The sequence below is a fragment of the Anomalospiza imberbis genome, chromosome 5, assembly GCF_031753505.1.
Source record: "Anomalospiza imberbis isolate Cuckoo-Finch-1a 21T00152 chromosome 5, ASM3175350v1, whole genome shotgun sequence".
NCBI lineage: Eukaryota > Metazoa > Chordata > Aves > Passeriformes > Viduidae > Anomalospiza > Anomalospiza imberbis.
The window spans coordinates 8262796-8282266 of NC_089685.1; positions in this window are offsets into that span (position 1 = coordinate 8262796).

Genomic DNA, 19471 nt, shown 5'->3' on the forward strand with positions numbered 1-19471 from the left:
TGAAGTGTGACATTCTTTGCAGTTGCAATCCAGATTTCGATTGGTAAAATAAATTCATTACAGGAGAAAAAATAATGTCATGTGAAAAGAGATTAATTATTAATTCAACAGAACAGATTTATAAGATTTTATTTCCATATATCAAAATAATGGTTAAACTAGAATGTGTGAGAAAAAACAGTATTTGTTTTCTGTGCAGGTAAGGATACATAACAAATTATAATCTTGAGGGTCTCACTCACTTGCCAATGTGTGTCTGAAACAGTTGGTGTGACAGCTGTGGCAAGACTCATTTTTTAACTTGCTTGATCTTTTCTTTTCCCAGTAAGCCCATTGTCTCCTGCCTTTCAGACTCTGCTCTAGCAGATAACCCCACTTTTACATGGAGGAGGACTTTGGAATCAGGTGTTTTGTGACATACACACACCCCTACACAGTCATGGTATCACAGTCTGCCTTTCCTTAGCATTAACTTTAGCATTCAGTTGCAGATGCAAACCAGACACTGTGGGGTATATTGGAGACCAGATTTTGATTTTTTGTAGTTTTTGTTCACAAAGAAAATTTTTGGGACTGGTGCCAAGAGGTGTCCTTTCTCTTTTTGCTCATGTGGTTGCTGTGAAAAAATTAAAATTAAAGTATTTTGTGCTTAAAAGCATAAGATTTTCCACATGATGTAAAAAAGCAAACAAACAAACAAACAAACAAACAAACATTTCCAGGTGATTGGTTTTTTATTTTAATATGGGCTGCTGATCCAATGTCAATGCATTAGTTCAGATAGTACAAGCCAAGAAAATAATGTGTCTGAACAGTTTGCTATGGTATCTGTAAAGACCCCAGACATATCTCAGTTTTTGTGGTATTTCATATTCTTCTCCCTTCCCTCTGTGATATAGAAATTCTTTGGATGGATTTTGGGAATTTTTTTTTGGGGGGTGGAGTGTTTTTTGTCAGTTTGATTTTTTTGGGATGGCCTCTTTGGTGGTCTGGATTTTTCAGACTTTTGTGTTTTTTGGTTGATTGGATGGTTGGTTTTTGTTTACTTTGTTTTGTGTGCATGTGTGTGTTTGGTTTGCTTTTTGTATTCTACTCTTTTGTTTAATGTTATTTCTCCTACGAAAAGGGACCACGCCCAAGATGCTTTCTGATGGTGTAATATATGTCAAAGCAATAAGAGGAGCAGAAGGCTTGGCAGGTATCTTGGTATGGAGACAGCACAGTCTATTTGCAAGACACAAAATCTTAAGGCTTAAATGACCATGCTGAGAGTCCAGAGACTGTAGTGCACTTCTCTGGCCTAAGTTGAAACTTCAGTTAGATTTATAGTAGGTATGTTTTTACTTTATGATTTTTTTTTCTTAAAATATGTTTTAAATCTGCGCTTTCAAACCTCTCTTTGCCAAAAAAAGAAAAAAAAACCCAAGCCAAACAAACTAAAAAAATCCCCAGAAGCCCAAAGAGAAATCAGCATTAGAGGTTTTTAATATCTTCCTTCAGAGACTTCATATAGCTTTCTCCCAGGATGCTTTTTGCTCAAATTAATTTTAATAATCACATATTAAGACTGTATGTGAATATGTCTTGGCTGTAAAATCTGGATGCAAAGCATATGAGTCCATGAAAATACAAATGAAAAAAATGAAAAAAATACCATTTCCAAATATTTACATTATTTTTCAGTTTTGATGATGATGCATCTCCATCCCATCTTCCCTAGTGACCGTCTCAGAATATCACTTGGCTGGGAAGAAAGGAGGAGATTGCAAAAGCATATTATCTCCAAATTATAAATTCCAAAAAGAAAAGTCACATTAATTTGACTGGCTGCAAGGATTATGATTAATACCTCACTTTTGACCAAGAAAGACTATTTTTTCTCTTAAAGTGAAATTTATCACTCTGCCCAGCACAGGAATTGTATGCCACTTGGCTTCTTTTTTAATTTGTAAGGCATGAGTTGTTCTCAGGTTGATTTTGAGAGTTAGGGTGATTTTCACTCTATAATACAAATATTTATACATCAATAAGGCTGTAGTATCTATTTGTACATGTTGTAGCTCATTGAGTTGATATTATTACAGAAGTAGAGCTTAAATGATCTACATTTTTGCCCAGCCTGCTGGCATATTACAAATTTCAATTATATATGCAAAGATAACTGAAACAAATGTATATTTCATTAGTACTATAATAAACAGAAAAATCTGATGTTTTTCCCCCTTTTTAAACCAATGTAAATATACGGCATAAAACATAAGATTTCAAAGAAACAAAGTCCACAGCATGCTATGGAAATAGCAAGGGTGTTAAGGCAAGGTTCAGTAATCTGAAGTGTCTTTCTTAGAAGTCTTTCCTAAGTGAGGATTGACTGAGATTCACCACTCCACTAAGAATGTGCTTAAGGCCAACAGAGTGAGTTTACTGACAGCTTAGAGAAGCTGTGGGCTGCACAGTGGTTGATGCAGAACAATACACAATAGATAGCTCTATGCTTATTAATTTAAATTCAATAATAGCTTTTTAATGCCTGCATTTCTAGATGACTAGCAACAACTATTTTCCTGAAAGTCTATGCTGACATTGTGCTTTAAAGTTACCCTCAAGCCAAATTGATCACCCATCCATCTTGGGCTATCTCTGAAGTACCTTTGGCTCTAGTGTGTGATTGTCTCCTTCAAAGTGTTTTAGGATGGGGGTAACTGGGGAGAGGGAAGTTTTGTTCATTTTTTTAGTCAGGCATTGCTGCATCTGTCCACAGTTACAGGGCGAAAGTAATTTTTTGAGAAAAAATATCTCTAGGCAGGAAAATAAATAGGCTGACTGGTCCACCTCCTGTTCTAGCCTTCAGCACAGCACCCTGGGTTTCAGGGGATTTATGGAAGGTTAAAGAGGCTAATTTGTTAACAGACGGTCAGCATGTTACTTCCAAGGACAGCCGCATCGCTGCTCTCAGGGATGCCTGTTTCCCAGTCCCATGCTGTGTCCATTAGACCACTGTGCTCCTGACCCTTTTCTGGGAAAGGTCTCAGGGTACTGCTGGCCTGAAAGCTGATGCCAAATCCCAACTGCGGCAGTAGCGTTCTGCTCACCTAAATTCCACCTGCAGCTGCAATTGGATACGGCATTCTTCATTTCCGAGCCTGAACTCTTGTTTCTGCGTTACCATGCGCTGCTAAACAGCTGCTGTGCTCCCCCACTCCCTCCCCACAGGTGGCTGTAGTTGATAATGTCTCATGTAGGATCAATCTTGGTCCCATTGAAGTAAGTGGGAATTCTGCCAGCATGTCCCAGATCTGGCTCTGCATCCAGCTGGTAAAGCACTTCCAGCTCCTGCAGGAGAAGAGGTGCTCCACACAGCCTGGCTGATTAGCCACGTTCATTAGCAGAGGCAGGCATCAGGGGGAGAGAAAGAAAGAGAGAAACCCTTCAGCTTCCTTCTGACACCACAGGCTAGGCAAGAGCTTAAATGCAGCACTGGTTTGTGTATGCTCAAGGAAACAAAAGCTAATTAAGCTGAAATCTGTCATTTTCTATGTAAGAGTTTAGCAGGGTCAGACTTAGAGACAATTAGTGATGAGTCTCAGGAAGATGCACACAAGCTCTTCTGTAGCTGCTCAGAAAGATTTTCAGCACTGATTGGCTTCCTGAACTCCCCCTGCTCCACTTTTTTTTTTCCACCTGTGATGCCTCTTTTCAGGCACTTGGAATCCAGGAGGGCTGTTAGCTGAGGAAATCTGTGTTTAAAGTAAGAGCTATGAGGTAAAATCCGGCCCTTCATGATTCAAATGGGGGAAGTGTTCTGGGACGTGCTCACACACAAAGTCCATGTGTACTGCGAAAAAAAGCTAGCAGGCTGTCCATAATAATTTCTGTTTCTGCAGTGTAAAACATAGTTCAGGGGATACTTAGGGGTTCACATATTTTGCACCACTGCGTCCATGTAGTTACTGTGCAGAGTAACAAGGGATAGAGTTGCAGAATGAGAGAATCTGCAGTTCCCAAGCACATTTCTGCAGGAATGCTCATCAAATACTGAGCAAAAATGCACACCAGCTTAGACAGGACAATTTATGAATTGCTAATACACATTATTCTCTCCCTGGTTTTGCTTTAAATTCTTTATAACAATTTGTAACTGAATATATAAACGGAAAAAGTTAGCAAGCAGTTTTAAGAGTTGCTAGATGAAACTGAAGTGTTGTTAGGACAGGAAATGACAAATCTTTACTCTTTGGCCAAAGTTCGATTTTTTTTCCCTCGCAATAAAAGTGTTAATGGCTATCCTTCTTAGCATCTTCCAGTGTTGCAATTACATTTCATTACAATTACATTTTCCAGTGTAAGGTGCATTTCCACATGAAGGAAGGAGCAAGCTGCTGCTTCTCTTCTTCTCTCATGGGTGGGTGGGATTCTTAACTTTCTCCCAAGAAAACTTGGCTGTTGTTTATTTCCTTCATGAAGAAAACAACCATAAACACTCAGTGTTTGGACTGTATCTACTAACATATACTAGACTTGATTGTCTCTGTGGATGGATCAGTGTCAGGGATTTCAAGTTGAGCACAGGTGTTGGCATGTGCAGCCCTGAAACTGTTGTTTTAGCTCTGGAAGTTGACAGCTTGGACACATAGGACATGTTTAAAAACACTCCCATGAGAGTCATTGTCACTAAGGTTTATTAGCTAAGGAAACACAATATTTTTTTATTAAATCAAAGTAATATACATTTTGGGTGATGCTTCCATACAGGGAAGATGGGTAGCAGAATGAAATTGTTGCTGTCCTTTAAGGAAAAGCCCTCAGATGTCAACAGCTAAGGTAAACTGCTCCATTTCCCAAAGCACAGCTGAAGATTGGACTGAAGATTTTTGCAGAAAAGCTTTCCAGATTAGTAATAGGAAAGTTGAGGGAAACACAGATAATTCTCCCTTAAAGAAGAGAAGACTAGAAATTCCCTGATTCTTAATCTGATACAACTCAGATATTTGCTGCCAGGTCAGCAAATCATAATCATATTCTCAAGGAATGTACTTTTAGTAAAATATGCTGCACAAAAGAGGCTGTGCTGGTTTCATCTGGGGTATATTGCACCTTTCACTTCATATTACTTTTTTTGTAGAAAGAAATAGCAGGAGGACAGGAACAGGCAACAATCAACCTGCATCTGCATATTGTTTTCTTTGTATCTTTCCCTTCCACCTGGTAAGTATTTTTACTTCTTTTTCTCTTACTTGTTCCAGAGGAGATGTCATATTCTCACATGGAGTATATTTCAATGTGCATTCCTGATTGTAGGACTTAAAACATGCTGAAGAGGGTAACAATGTTTTCACTTAATACTGTCTGAACTCCATTTTGTAGAGGTGCCTTTATCTCAGGAACTCATAATTCAGTTGTTGCATATTTCAACTTCCCTCCTTTTCCATGTCACTAAAATGGCCTGTGAAGGTCCTCTTTGACAAATGAAAATGCTCTGGAATACGAGCAGTAGGAAGCACATGCTATTTTATGCACCAGTGCAACTCCATTCTGTTCCTATTAAAAGAATTTTTTCATCATGAGTCTTCTTGTCCTTTTTCTCCACTCACAACACTAAAACTTCTGGGTCTTATTTTCTAGCTTTTGTTGTTTGTGATATACATTCTGCTTTTGTTTAGACTGGAAGGAGACCTTTTTTATTCATAACAGAATGTAGGATTACATTAATGTATAGAAAATGGAAAACAATACCAAGAAACTGCCAAAATTTCAGACATAATACGAGAATCTTGTTTTATGCAATGGGCAACCAGTTGGTTAAATGAAGCAACAGGAACACAAAGACCAGGAAAGTATGTGTGGAAGGCAGCTGCATGTCTCATATTATGTTGCATTGTGTCATACACCATGGTTTTTCAAAGATTAATCTTTTCATTGGCATAATACATTTAATCACAAATCTGAACTTTGCCTAAGGCACACATATAAATAATTACAATAACAGGAGCAGTTTTAGGAACATAGTGACAGCAATATATGTGTAAGAAAGTGGAGAAGATTTAAGATTTAGTGTTCTTGGACAGTGATTTGATAAATGATACTTGCAGGAGAGAGAAATCCAAAATGTGGACCCTTGATAACTTTTGGGGAACAATGAGAGATAATGTGTGATGCATTTTTAATGACAGATCCTAAAATATATGAGGACAAGGTAAGTCCTAAACTAGCTGAGTGACTAGGACTATATTGTAATGACTGTCATAAGCATTAGTGTTTCAAGGGCAGCAGAATGGCTAGAAAATTTTACACTGAAATGAAAATTACAGACTTTTTTTCCTTTCTCTTGCTAAAGAACTAATGGAAATTATAATGTGTTTTCTGCTTTGTATTATTTGGGGGAAAATACATCTGTGAATGTGCCAAGTGTCTGTTCAAAATAAAAAATAAGATATACAGATGTTGAGTATTTGGCCTGTGTCTTTGTAGATATTGTTGCAGAAGCACATCATTTAAAAGGAAAAATAAAAATCTTTCAAAGCCTTTTCTGAAATGCTGTTTTATAGACCATACACAAGGATTTTATTTTATTACAAAAGATATTCTATCAAAGGCTATTGGCAAAAGCCATCATTATCTGGCTGTGTCATTTGTAGCTTTACTTCCTATTGAAATATGGGATCCATCTGCTCACTGATCACAGGATAACAGCCGTCATTCCCACTTGCTTATCATAAATGATAGATCTGAAAGTACCAGAAATGCGATGGAGTACAATCCCAACCCCTGGTTAGTTTCTTAAATCATTCATAGTTATCTTAATTTAGGCCAGACTGATATGCCTCCAGCATATTGACTGAATTCCAGCTTCACTAAATTCAGTTTGATCCACTTGAAATTTCCAAGGCATGCCTAAAATTCCCATCCTGCTTTATTTTTTTTTTTTATAATAGCCTATTTGCATTGATGCTCCATTCTGGTGCTGTGTTGGTACATGTGAATCTGGCTCATGTTTTAGCTTACTGCTGTGCTGTAAAGACTGCTTTGTTTAATCTTAAAATGAGTGTGTCACAGAGTTTGAAGAATCATAGCTATGAATTCTGGCACACTAAGCACCGAATCCATCACTAAACAGCTACATGGGAGTTGGTCACAGACTAAAAGAATTTGAATGTCACTAAAAAGTGTAAGTTATTTGTCTGTTGCCACAAAGTTATTTGTCTGTTGATCTGTTCTCAAATTCCAAGATGCCTGTATATAGCATTTTCTAAATAAGAAAACTACTCAGAGTTTGGCTTGAGAATGTGGAATCAGCACCAAAAATTTGGTCTTTTGCACTCTGATTGGTATGAGTGATACAGTGCACAGCCAGAATTCAATCTGAAAGAAGGAAAATTTCCCAATCCCTGGTGTGATTCACAGGTTATCTGAAACTTCATCCTATAAACAGATCTCATTCAACAGCTGTTAACTCTCTGTCCCTCTCCACAGCCACTTCTCCAACCTTTTAAATATCCTAAACTCCCAGAATTTAAAATGGTGTTTTGGAGCTTTGAAGAATCTTTTGGATATACCTGTCACCAGCTTTGCTTCTGGTAACTTCTATCAATATAGGTTTATCTGCTCTGCTTAGGTAAAATTGTAATTCAAAGTTTTTTCACTCAAAAACCTTCTCCTGATGTACCCACCCCTGAGGCGCCAGTGAACATTATTTATGCATGAGTGACACAGAAATCTGCTGAGAATGGCCAAGTGCTGCTGCCTGTGGTTCCCTGTTAACTGCACACAACCAGTGATCTCTAAAACCCCATACCAAAATTGCCTAAATCACGTGTTGAGGGAAAATGACGAAAGAAATGTCCTTTTATTATTCAAAATCTCTTCCCAATTAATTGTTTGTAGTGATTTAAGAGACCTTGCAAGATATAATACACCTGGAGCCCCTACCAGCTAAGAGAACATTCTTCCACCTTAAGGCAGTATGTGTTAGCAAAGTACAGAATTATTTGTGTTACTGAGAGATTGCTGCTTGATGCATTTATTTAACACATAACACAGCACATGGGCATGGTCATAAATTCATTTTGCTTGAAAATGGAAAAAAAGCCCCAGAACTGCACACCTATTCCATGTGACTTGACCAAAGACACACTTGGACTGCATAACTTTAGGATCCCATTTTGCTGTCTGACCTGTGCTAATAGGACTCTATTAAGTCAGTTGTCTTCTTGAAATCTTTTGACCTCTCCATGATTAGTTACAAGATGATGTAAGTGGTGCTGAAGAAATGGGTTACAAGTCACAGTCTGACATTATTCCTCACTAAGAAGCTTCTGCATCAGAAAATAGTTCTAATGAGGCACCTTCTCTCCTGTAGCAGCATCTGAAAAGGCTTGGGCAAATTTCAGCTGAACTTAAACCTAGACTTTGCATTGTTACTTCACAAACAGTAGATGCATCCAATTTTAGTTTAAAAGCTTCAAATTGATTCTGTAGCCAGAAATTTTTTTAAAAACATTTTCCTGTCAATTACATAAAAAGATATGCTAACAATTTCAATTTGAGACTCCTCCTATGGAATTTTTAAATGTGGTGTCTTTCATTATTTCATTGCTTTAAATGTCAAGAAGTCTAAAAATCAAACAGCTTCTGTGTTTTCATAGGATGCGTTGGGGAAGAAAATGACAAAAACTAAGCTCTCATTTGCTGATCAAAATGTAGCTTGCTCCGAAGCACTTTTTTCATGTGTTTGTTTATTTAAACTAAAACCAGTGATTTAGTATTGAACACAGAATATTTCTATTTGCTTTGGAGTGCAAGAATAAGAATCCAGTAGAGTGATTTGTAGATTTACATTAAGACATTGCCACAAACTGTGAATTCAGTGCTTCCAGGGAGTCTGACTTCAAAGAAAAGATTTTTCAGAACCATGGCATTAAAAATTGCTAGCATGATCATGGGGATTTGAGAGAAATACTTTCCTTTTTCTTATTTCCAGCTAGGAAAACATGGCTAAGCATCATTCCAACTCTTTGTGGAAACAGATGGTTTGTGATAGCGAAAGACTATTTCAGACTGAAATATGCTCACTTTTTTTCCTTATCATTCTTATCATTTTTGCCAACTGTCCTTCATTATAGTAATTTGTGTGCATATTTTCTATGGAGTCTTCTTTCAAAAACATAACCCAGACCTTTAACATTTTCTATGCTTCTGTGCTGAATCAAATCAAACCTGGGTCAGCAAAGGAAAGATGCTTGTATTTTCTGTGTGTGCATTTTGCCACCCTGTTCATATCATTTCAAAAATCTAGTTAAATCCACACAGGCTGGTTTAATTTGTGCATTTAACCTCTGCAAAGGTAAGACCAATAAAGATTATATCCAACTGTCACTGTGTTAGATCAAAATCTCAGGCTAAACATATGGTACAGAAAGGTTTGAGTATATAACCCTTGAATCTGGATTTGTGGCGTAGAATTTCTGCTCTTACTTGGTAAAAGATGTGACTGTCAACAGTGCAATTTTCTCAGCTTATGTAGCTGTGAGTCTGGCATGGTGATATATCAGTACATATTATAAATAGAAAAAGACCAGGCTTTAGTGTGTACTCTTTCCAAATGTCCACCAGTAACAGTGAATAATTTAGTAATTAGACCTGTCTTTGTCTAATACAGATCAATTTCACTAATTCCTACTATCCTTGCAGGATAAATGGTGGCTGACAGAAGAGGCTGTTTTGTTGTTTGCTTTCTATAGGATAGTATAGAATTGTAAAGGGTATTTCTAATGAGTTCCTTTCATTAAACCCCTCAACTTCTGGAGACGAATAACAATGAGGAGTCAGGATGAGTGGCTAATCAATTTAGTATGGTAATTCCTATGAGAATAGAAATCTGCCTTGAGTTATTTATAAAAATAATTTTAAAAATACATCTTAAAAGGACACTTCTAAATTTATTTAAATATCCTCCTTTCTTCTGCCTTCTTTACCAAAATCCAGCACTGTAGCTATAATGACAATGAAAAAGAAAAAAACTAAGAAACAGAGCAGGTAAAAAAAGGGAGGCGGAAAAAAGACAAAAATATTTTTTGTTTAAGAGTTTTTTTTGCTTTTTTCCCTATGCTGGATTTTACCCTGGATTTCTTCTCCCTAGTAAGTTTCTTGAGCGGGGAGGAATTAAGGGGCAGAGAAAGTACTAGAACTCAGTAAGGTACTCAGAAATACTGTATTTCAGAGGAAAAATGGAAAATTCTGACTTCCAAAAGGAGTAAAATTTAACATTAATTATATTTATGAGTTATAATAAATAGCAAAATCTTTCCATTTCTGATATATGGATGGCTTTTCAGGGTGATTTTTATAACAAAGGAAAGCTTCTTAGTTGAGGATAGTTAATCTCACTCACAGATTTTTTTATAGATCACAGGCAGGGGTTTTTTTCATAATTCATGTTATTAATGTAGATTCCATCTTCCACTGTGAACTTATACTAAGCTGACTAACTATTTAGATAACCCTCAAAGGCAATATTTTCCTGCAGACATTTGACTATTGTGGAATGAATCATTAAAGCAATTTACTTTAGCAAAAAAGAAAAAAATAAAGACTATTTCTGAAAGAGAAGAAGTTTTCATTCCCATGCTGTTTCAGAATTTATTTGCCTATTATGATTCCATAATAACTTAACTGGTCCCATTCCATGCCTGATTCATCCAATAACTTCTTTGAAAGTTGGAAAGCTAATTGCAAAAGTGATTATTTATAATATCTGAGTGCTTTATTCAGGGGGCCCATTAAAAGCATAAACACTGGGGACAGAGAAAGGTTACAACTGTTTTAATGAAAAGAAACATATTAAAGTTTTATACAAATATCACTCCGAGACTTTTGCAGATTTTAAATAAAAACTTCTAATGAAAATCATGTTTTCCTTCAGAGTATCCAGTATGTTCTATTCTGACCAAACCTGATTATTTTACTCCCAATATAGCTATTCCACTTTACTTGACAGTGTTGTTTTCAAGATGTTCTTGTGGTATTCCCAAAATGAAATGTTTTCTTAAAGCCGTGATGTTCAGTAAAGTAGTGAGAATTTCAGCTTGTACTTACAAAAAAAAAAAAAAAAAAAAAAAAGGGCCTCAAAACACACTACTTCATCTTCAAGTGATTTTTGTTTGGTTTGTGGTTTTGCTTTCTGTTTTTAAAGAATCATACCACTAGTAAATCAATGTGGTGACTGTCTGGGATCAGAATATTTTACATTTGCACTGTTACCAATCTGCTTTTAGATGAATATGGCACCTCAGAGGGCCAGCAGGACGAGTGACATCCAACACCATCTGCTGTTCCCTTGGACAGACTGGTTCATCCAGAAGTATTTTATGTATCACAGCCATGATTCATTTGTGAAATGATGAACTGTTTGAAAATTATGGGTTTTACTTTCATATGCTTCACTTTTTTCGTGATGTTTAAAAAAACAAATCAAAACAATCCTTAGATTCTCATGCCAATTTTTCCACAAAGATAGGCAAGACTTTTGATTAGTTTTTTGTTGTTAAAATATGATATTTTGTTAAGACAGGAAAGCCTTGCTATTCAGTTTCAAAATATTTCAGTTTTAGTTTCACAAAAGATGATTTTGGATGGAAAGAGAAAAGAAAGCAGAGGTCTGCTAAACCCTCCTTTGTTTCTGCATGTTGGTCTTATGTGTTAATGCACAATGACACTGAGGAGGGATGAGACCTCAGTTTCATCCATCTGCAACTGACAGATTTTGCATGTGTGCAGAGCCAAAAAGATGATTTGGAAATCTGAATATTTCATATCCTATGCCCTATGTGCACATTCAGTTCAGACTAACATTTGAAATCATCCTCTGGGAAAAGGTCATAAAGATTTAATTTGCAAAGTGTTGTTTTCATACAACTTGGAGTTTTTCAGCTTCTGAGAAGCATTGTTTTCCTTTCCAATGTAGGATAAACTGTCATAAACAATATCATGAGAGGCAATTCCAATCTCCTATATAAACCCAATCATGAATATTTCCTACCCCCTGTGGAATCAATTGTATTTTGGGGTATTCATTGACTCTAAAGAGTTTTTATAGTGAATTAATATTTTCCTAATAGATGCAAACAGGCTAGTGCAGTTTATTACATCTTTTCTTCAATTTAACCAGCACTCTAATTTTTATATCACTTGCTGTTCTCACCCATGGCATTTCTCTCTTTCTTTTGCTTCCCAGCCTTTGGACAATACCGAACCTGAGACATTGTATGAGCCAGTCGTTATTTTATTTTGCAGTGCCAGGTCTCTGCTGTGTCAATAGACAGAAGTGGGGGGCATGTGAAGACAGTGAGGGAATAGAAACTTCTGTGGACGGACTTGGGGAGGACAAGGACGTTGCCTGAGGACAAAGACAAGGACATCCTTGAAATTGTGAGGCAACCCATCCTTTCAGCACATCTAAGTGTTTTCTTCTACATCCCTCAGGCTACATCTGAGAAATAGTCAAGACTATGGCATGTAATGCCAGTATGATCTGAACAAGAATCCACATCTGGAATGTAGATGGCCTCCTGCAGAGTTAGGTAGCCCAGACATCTGTATCAGGATACATCCTGGAGCAAAAACAGACCCTTACATAGGGAACAGTGCAATGTCTTGACCTTTCAAACATTCATTATGGTTGGAGAGGGATTTTTTTTAGACAGCGTATTCTTACCAACCCTAATTTTTTAGTTGATGGGCAGGCCAGGGGATAGATTGTGTTTGATGTGGGGAAGGGGAAGCCATGGCAAAACTCTCCACTGAGTTCCTCCTGGGAGACCAGAAATGAATTGCATGTGAGCAATGTTAGTTACTCAATGAATAATTGGAAGGGCTTCAGATACAACAGTGATGAGAGCACTGTAAGAACCCATGGAGAGTGCAATCATAAAGGTAACAAAAGATGGGGGGTGTTCAGCTTCAGAGCAACATGCCAAGAACATGATATAAGATGTTAAACTGGCTAAAATATCAACAGATCAAACTGAGCGAGGCTGAGACATAATGTCATCCTTCAAACTGCAGATTTGGGACTGAATGTACACTTAACAGTTTGAGACTCTTCCCACTGAAGTCTGTGGCAAGCTGCCAGCTGACCTCAGTGGGAACAGACTTAGGCCAGAAGCTACTGTGCAAGTAGAATTCACAAATGAATTGATGCATTAGAAATAAAAGTCACGGTTTGCATGCCAGAGAAAAGGGAGAAGGGCAGGGAGAAACCCACAGATATCGAAACCAGAGGATAAAGGACAACATACAATCCAGGGTGGAGAGTCAGTGGCACCAGGTAGAAGATAAGGTAATAAAAGATGGACTAGAGAAAGAGAGTGAAACTGAGAAGTGTAAGAGAAGGTTCAGGTTCTCCTGCCAGTGGTGTACAGCAAAAGTTTTCTGGCTCCTGACAGTGGTAATGTGGTGCTGGAACTGCCCTGCAGAGGAGAGTCAATGGAATACTCAAACCAATTCTATTTCTTTCTGTTATTGTGGGCATGATTGGGAATTAAAAATATGCTGATTTGTTAGGGAACGCTTCACTCTTGTGGACACTGGGTAACCACATTGTTCAGATGAAAATTCTGAATAAAAGACCTGCCTACCTGAAAGGAAGGATAGAGCAATGTAGGTTTGAAAGCAACAATAATACTGAAGAAAGCACTAGTATAAAAACAAAGGAAAAAAATCCATTTTTTTTTCAAGAAGAAATGCTAATGTAAAATAGAGCTGCTGCACTGATGTCAGCTAATGCTGTGACCTGCATCTCGAGGAAATCAGCAATGATAAAAACAACCTCAACACTCTGACCAAACAGCAAATGACATGTAATGTGATTTGATTGAACAGTTTAAATTAAAATGTCACATTACCGACAACCTATGCTTCTCTGAATGAATGCATTAGGAAATTGTCACACTGGATCTGCCTTGGAACATGGCACAACAAATGGAAATCACCACAAATGAAAATCACTAAGGACACTGCCATTGTTGTCACTAATTCCAGGCATTAGCTTCTTGACTTTGATGTGTGTCTGAGCTCTTCAGCCTATTAGCTTCCATTTCCTACAAGTGCCCAAGCATTCCTAACAGCAGCTTTTCATGGAAATCTCCCTGGTATGTGCAATCACTGGAGCATGGATCCCCCATCACTGGAGCATGTAATGAGGGTGCTGGGGCTAGTGATGATCCACACTATCCCTGCTGGGACACCAGGATGGCACAAGGTTACCAGCTCTGGCAGCATGACTGTGTCAGCTCTATTTACTCCACTGTGGGGGCCAGAGTCTTTGGTCTGGGTCTCCTCTTTCATCAGAAGTGGGCTAGCACAGAATTTTGCCTACATAGAAACCACATGTTCCTACTGAGCTGTATTTTTATTAGCAACCAAAATTACTAGTTGTTTGTGTTGTTACTTTTGAACTTTGATTTAGAAGAAAGTTTGTCAGCATTTTTGGTACAGAAGATTGAAAAAATATGGTGACTTCAAAATAAAAGCAATTAGTAAAGAATGCTTAATTTCTAAGGCATATGCTTACCTAAGGTAAGACATGCACATTAACCTAAGGTAGGACGTATACATTAACCTCACTTTTGTTAACATATATATCTGAAATCAAATGTCTCTGTGACTTGGAAAGAAAAAGTCCTTCTTTGAAACCAATGTTTTTATGTTTTTAATGCTTTATTTTAAATGCTAGTTCTTTTTTTCATTATTTAGGACTGCACAAATCTATAATATGCTTTAATTAGAAAATATTTTCATTTTATTTTCTATCTGAATCTAGGTATGACAAGCAGTAGCAGAATTCTCATTAACAGAGTTTGTTCTGTGGAGGTGAACTGAACTCTACAGGTTTCAAATTCTTGACTGTTTGGCTTCCATGGGCTGAATGGTCTTTTTTGCCCTTTGTCAATTTTTGTGGGCAAATAGGGGGGAAAAAACAACAACAAAAGCATTTTTGGCTCTTCTATGTTGTGGATGTGCTAATACCATTTGAAAGTGAGGCATATTTCTATAATTATTGGGATATTAAATCTGTCTTTATAAATTGGAATACAGAAGCAAGATGGACATCTATAAGAACAGCAGATAACAAGATGAAGGATCAGAGGCTTAACCAATTGCTCCCTGATGTCAAACTGAGAACCAGCAGAAATAATCATTTTGGCATCCAACAGAAAAAGTCAAAGGTCAGGATTTAATGCCATCACAGAAGGATTCTTCAAATAAGCCAAGCAGGTGCTTACTAAAGCATGATTATTTGTTGTGTTTAGGGATTCTGAGAAAAGCATGATGTGAATGGGAATGCAAGGCCTTTGTGTAAAAGGAGGGAGAACTGTCTTATCTGGGAAGTCTTTCCCACAATAATTTTTTACTTGAACAATTCCACAGAAGGTAGGTGAGTAGGCTTCTCCTCTTTCCTACTTTTGTTCTCCTCAGCTAATAAGATCTGCATTTAAAGGATTTTCCTTTTCACAATGAAATACAAACCAGTGTTCTACTTCTCTGAAAGCTGGATGTGCTGTTGAACAGGAAGTGCAAAATTGCTCAAGTTCCACCTTGTCAGATGAGAAACAATGTCTGAGTTTTTGTTTCAGCACAGAACACCAATTGCCAAGGATGTTCTGTTGTGGAACACCAGCAAAACTGTTGGCTGCACTGATACCCCCCAACACAAGAAGGTGTCTATTTGTGCCGACCTGCTCCTTATCAGTCAAAAAATCAGTGCCAAATTGAACGGAATCCTGGATGAAGTTCTTGGATCTACAGAGCTGTGCTTTGGGTGCTGGTTTCCACAGAACCTCAGAATCTCTGTTGTTAACTTGACAATATGATCAAATAGTGACCTTTTTAAAGTCCTCTAAGTATACACATTGTATAGCTGAATGTGATAGTTGAAATGTGAGCTTGCTACATCTGCTTAATTCAAAAAACTGCTATCACATGTTCCTCAACAGCTTCTACTGTATTTGTCTGTCAGAACTACTGGGAGAAATGGAACAGAGAGGAAGAAATGAACAGTTCATGCAGTACAATTTTCCTGTGTCTGATATCAGTCCTTCTGGCTTCTGAATAAAAATAAAGCAGCCCTAGAGACATACCTTTGCTTGAGGGTTAGGGGTAATGAGAAAGCAGATCTAGCTCAGGTTAAAAATGGCTGGAGTATTAAGCATCAAATCTGATGTTGAAACACTGTTGTTCAGTGATGAAACTTTGAATATGAATTACTTATGCAGTTATCCCTCATTCCACAGGGTGCTTAGAAGGGAGGGGTGGGATTGGAGTAACCTCAGACTGCTTTTGCAGAGCAGGATAAACTTTTGAGGTCAGACTAAAAAGCTTTGCTCAACCCGTTGATTGTATCTTCAGAGTTCCCTTGAGTCCCTTCCCCGGCCATACAACACAAATTAATGTGCATATGTATATGCAAACTGTGTAATCAGCTGGAGGTTTCAGAGGTTGAATGTTTTGCCAAGTCTTGGGGAATGCCTTAAGTTCATTGCTTTCCAAACTCTAATGCCATCAGAAGCAATAAAACAAATTCCCTGTACATGTAATAGGAGCAAAATACATGTGCAGGATAGCTCAACATGAAGTACATTGAAAGTCAAGACATTAAGGAGGGAGAAAACAAGACTATAAAGACAGCAATGGAAAGATAAATAGAGAGTGAGACTGCTACAGGTAGCATTGACCATGCCATCAACCTTGTCCTCAAACTTTGTACGAATTACATTTAGGGATATAAACTTTTAGATCCTTCAGATGTCCTTTCTGATTTCTTAGATACCCATATGATGTCCATGTGGACCCCACCCTTGAGTATATACAAGTTTTCCATTTCTATATTTAAAAAAAAATGGTTCCCTTATTCTTGCTTCATCATTCTCCCCCGGGCCCCCACCCCCACCAAACACCTTACAATATATTTAGCACATGCTGCAAACCAAGGGATGACTCTCCAGAAGGACTTGAACACCTGCTGCTTCTGTTGACACTGGCTGGAGGGTTTAAATGCTCTGCTAATAAAGTTCCTAATGGTTTCTAAAATTATCAAATAAAGTAAGAGTTTCCCACTTGAAGTAAGCAAGGAAGTTTCCTGATCCCTTTCCATGGCTCTTTGTGCTGTCTATTTAAGACACCCAAGTTGGAGCTGCTGGATTCCATTGCATTAAATGAGTCATTGGGGTGAGGAATATAATAGCAAAGGAACTGTTTTAACAGAATAGATCAAAAATTCATCTTATCCAGCATCTTGTCTCAATTCAGAATCCTTCAGAAAAAGGTGTTAAACCCACTTAGTTAATGTGATATTATACAACAGGGGATATTTCTTCCCTACCCCATCTGGTGATCAATTTATACCCTGAGGCTTATGGATTGAATTCAGATTGGAACTATTCAATACTTTCATTTTCAAGATCCAGAAAGAGTATAGTTCTAAATGCTGCTACATCTGACTGCCAGACACAGCAAGTCTGTAGTTTCAAGCAAATATCCTGTAGCATTCTGTTAAAAAAAAACAACAAAAAACACAAAAAACCCAAAAGGTAATCAAAATCAAAATACAAGCAGGCAAATAAAAAGAAAACATATCACCAAAAAATCCAGGCTCAAAGCAGAAATAAGATCATGGAGAAAAATAATCTAATAACCTTTTAATCAAAATTTTTACTAGTTTCTTCAATTATATTTGAAAAAAAACCCAAAAACTTGCAACTACTCTAAAATAGGCTTTTGTTTGAGTAATTCCAGGATTAACTTCCAATCATTTCAAGCAGAAGTTCTGAATCATGTTCTTTTAACTAATGTGACACTGTGAAATTACGCATATTTCCACTACTTGAAAGAAGAATAAATGTTAAATGTCAATGAAGTTGTTCTACTTACTGGGTGGAATCAGGACTTTTTTTTTTTCTCCTCATGATTCTAAGGCCAAAAATTCAGCTATCTGTTGTAGCTGAGGGTGCAACCTGCTCTAAGCTCTTCCTTCCTTTGTTCTTTGTCGCTAAGAGTTTCAAAGGAGTGGAAGGATGATTGTGATCTAGTTCCATTCAATTCTGTATGTGGTTCCCAGGTCCCAACATCACTTTTGATCCTCATAAGTTTATCCAGAAGGATGTGTTCCCAAATTGCACTTTAGTCTTCATTTTTACAAGTTACTGCAAATGCTTATCCAAAGAGTGGGCTCTAAAACAGTGTCCCAACCCACAGGAAATTCTGACATTTTGACTTTTGTGTTCCTTCTGAATTGTTACATCAATATATCAAACAGTTTGAAACTTTTTGTCAAACGAGCTACTAAAATATTTCTGTCCTGACCTTATTAAAAATATTTTAAGTTAGATTGTTTTTTAAAGGTTATTTAGCCAGATCAAGCAAGCGTTCTGATGTGATCCTCAAAAAAAAAAAAAAAAAAAAAAAAAAGCTGATAAAAATGTCATGTTCCTATGAAATTTTCAAGCTTGTCTAATCAATGTTTGTGCTGGAAAACTGCTCCTTCAGAAAAATAATAATGCCTACCTCTTCTGTAGCTGATCACTGTAGTGTTGGACTGTCAAACTATGGTGAAAAAGAGTAAATTTATATTCCTGTTGTCATGGATTTTTTTATTAAAATACAGATTCCTTGAAACTTGACTAATCAATCATAAACCTGAATAGTCACTTCAAGTAATATAGGCAGGACTTGCTAGTTCTTGCTTAACTGTTTCATAAAGTAGCAGTGTTGCTGGTATCCAGTGTGGTTTGCAACCAAAAAGTATTCTACATTTATCCGAATTGTTAAAATGCTAGTCCAAATTCCACTGAAAAAGAAACTGTATAAAAGATAAAGCCTTTCAGCTAGTTGCAGAAGGTGTTTTTCATTATTTTTCTTCAAGTGATGTGAAAATGTACTTATTTTTAAGACTTCTATTCTGTATGGTGTAATGCATTTGCCTCATCCCATTACACCCTCCATGGCATCATTAGAAATCAGGGAAGTATGAAAAGATGAGATTTGTTCTCAAGCCCTACAGTTAGATTGTAATCAACATGTAAAAAGTATATGTGGTCCCACTACAATAAAAAAAAGAATGACACAAATGGGACAACTTTGCCCTCTCGAACTAAGTACCATGAAGGTGGGTGTTAAAGGAGGCAGAATATTCAGGAGCAGTCAGTACAGGGCTAACACAACTTCTGCTGAAAGCAAAACAAGCAGGTTTGACCATAATCTCTTGTGTCCTGTCCAAATAGCAAAGTGTCAAAACTCAAAACCATGGTCTGCGTGTCTCCGTATTTTCCCGACTCAAAGTTTATCTTTACATTCTAGCAGTCATTTAGAACAAGCCTTCTAAAATTGCAGAGCAGTTTCTTGAAGGGGAATAAGTTACAGATGATGTGTTACATACTGGAGTATTCCCATGTGGGGTTGAACGATACCCTCTGTGGCACCC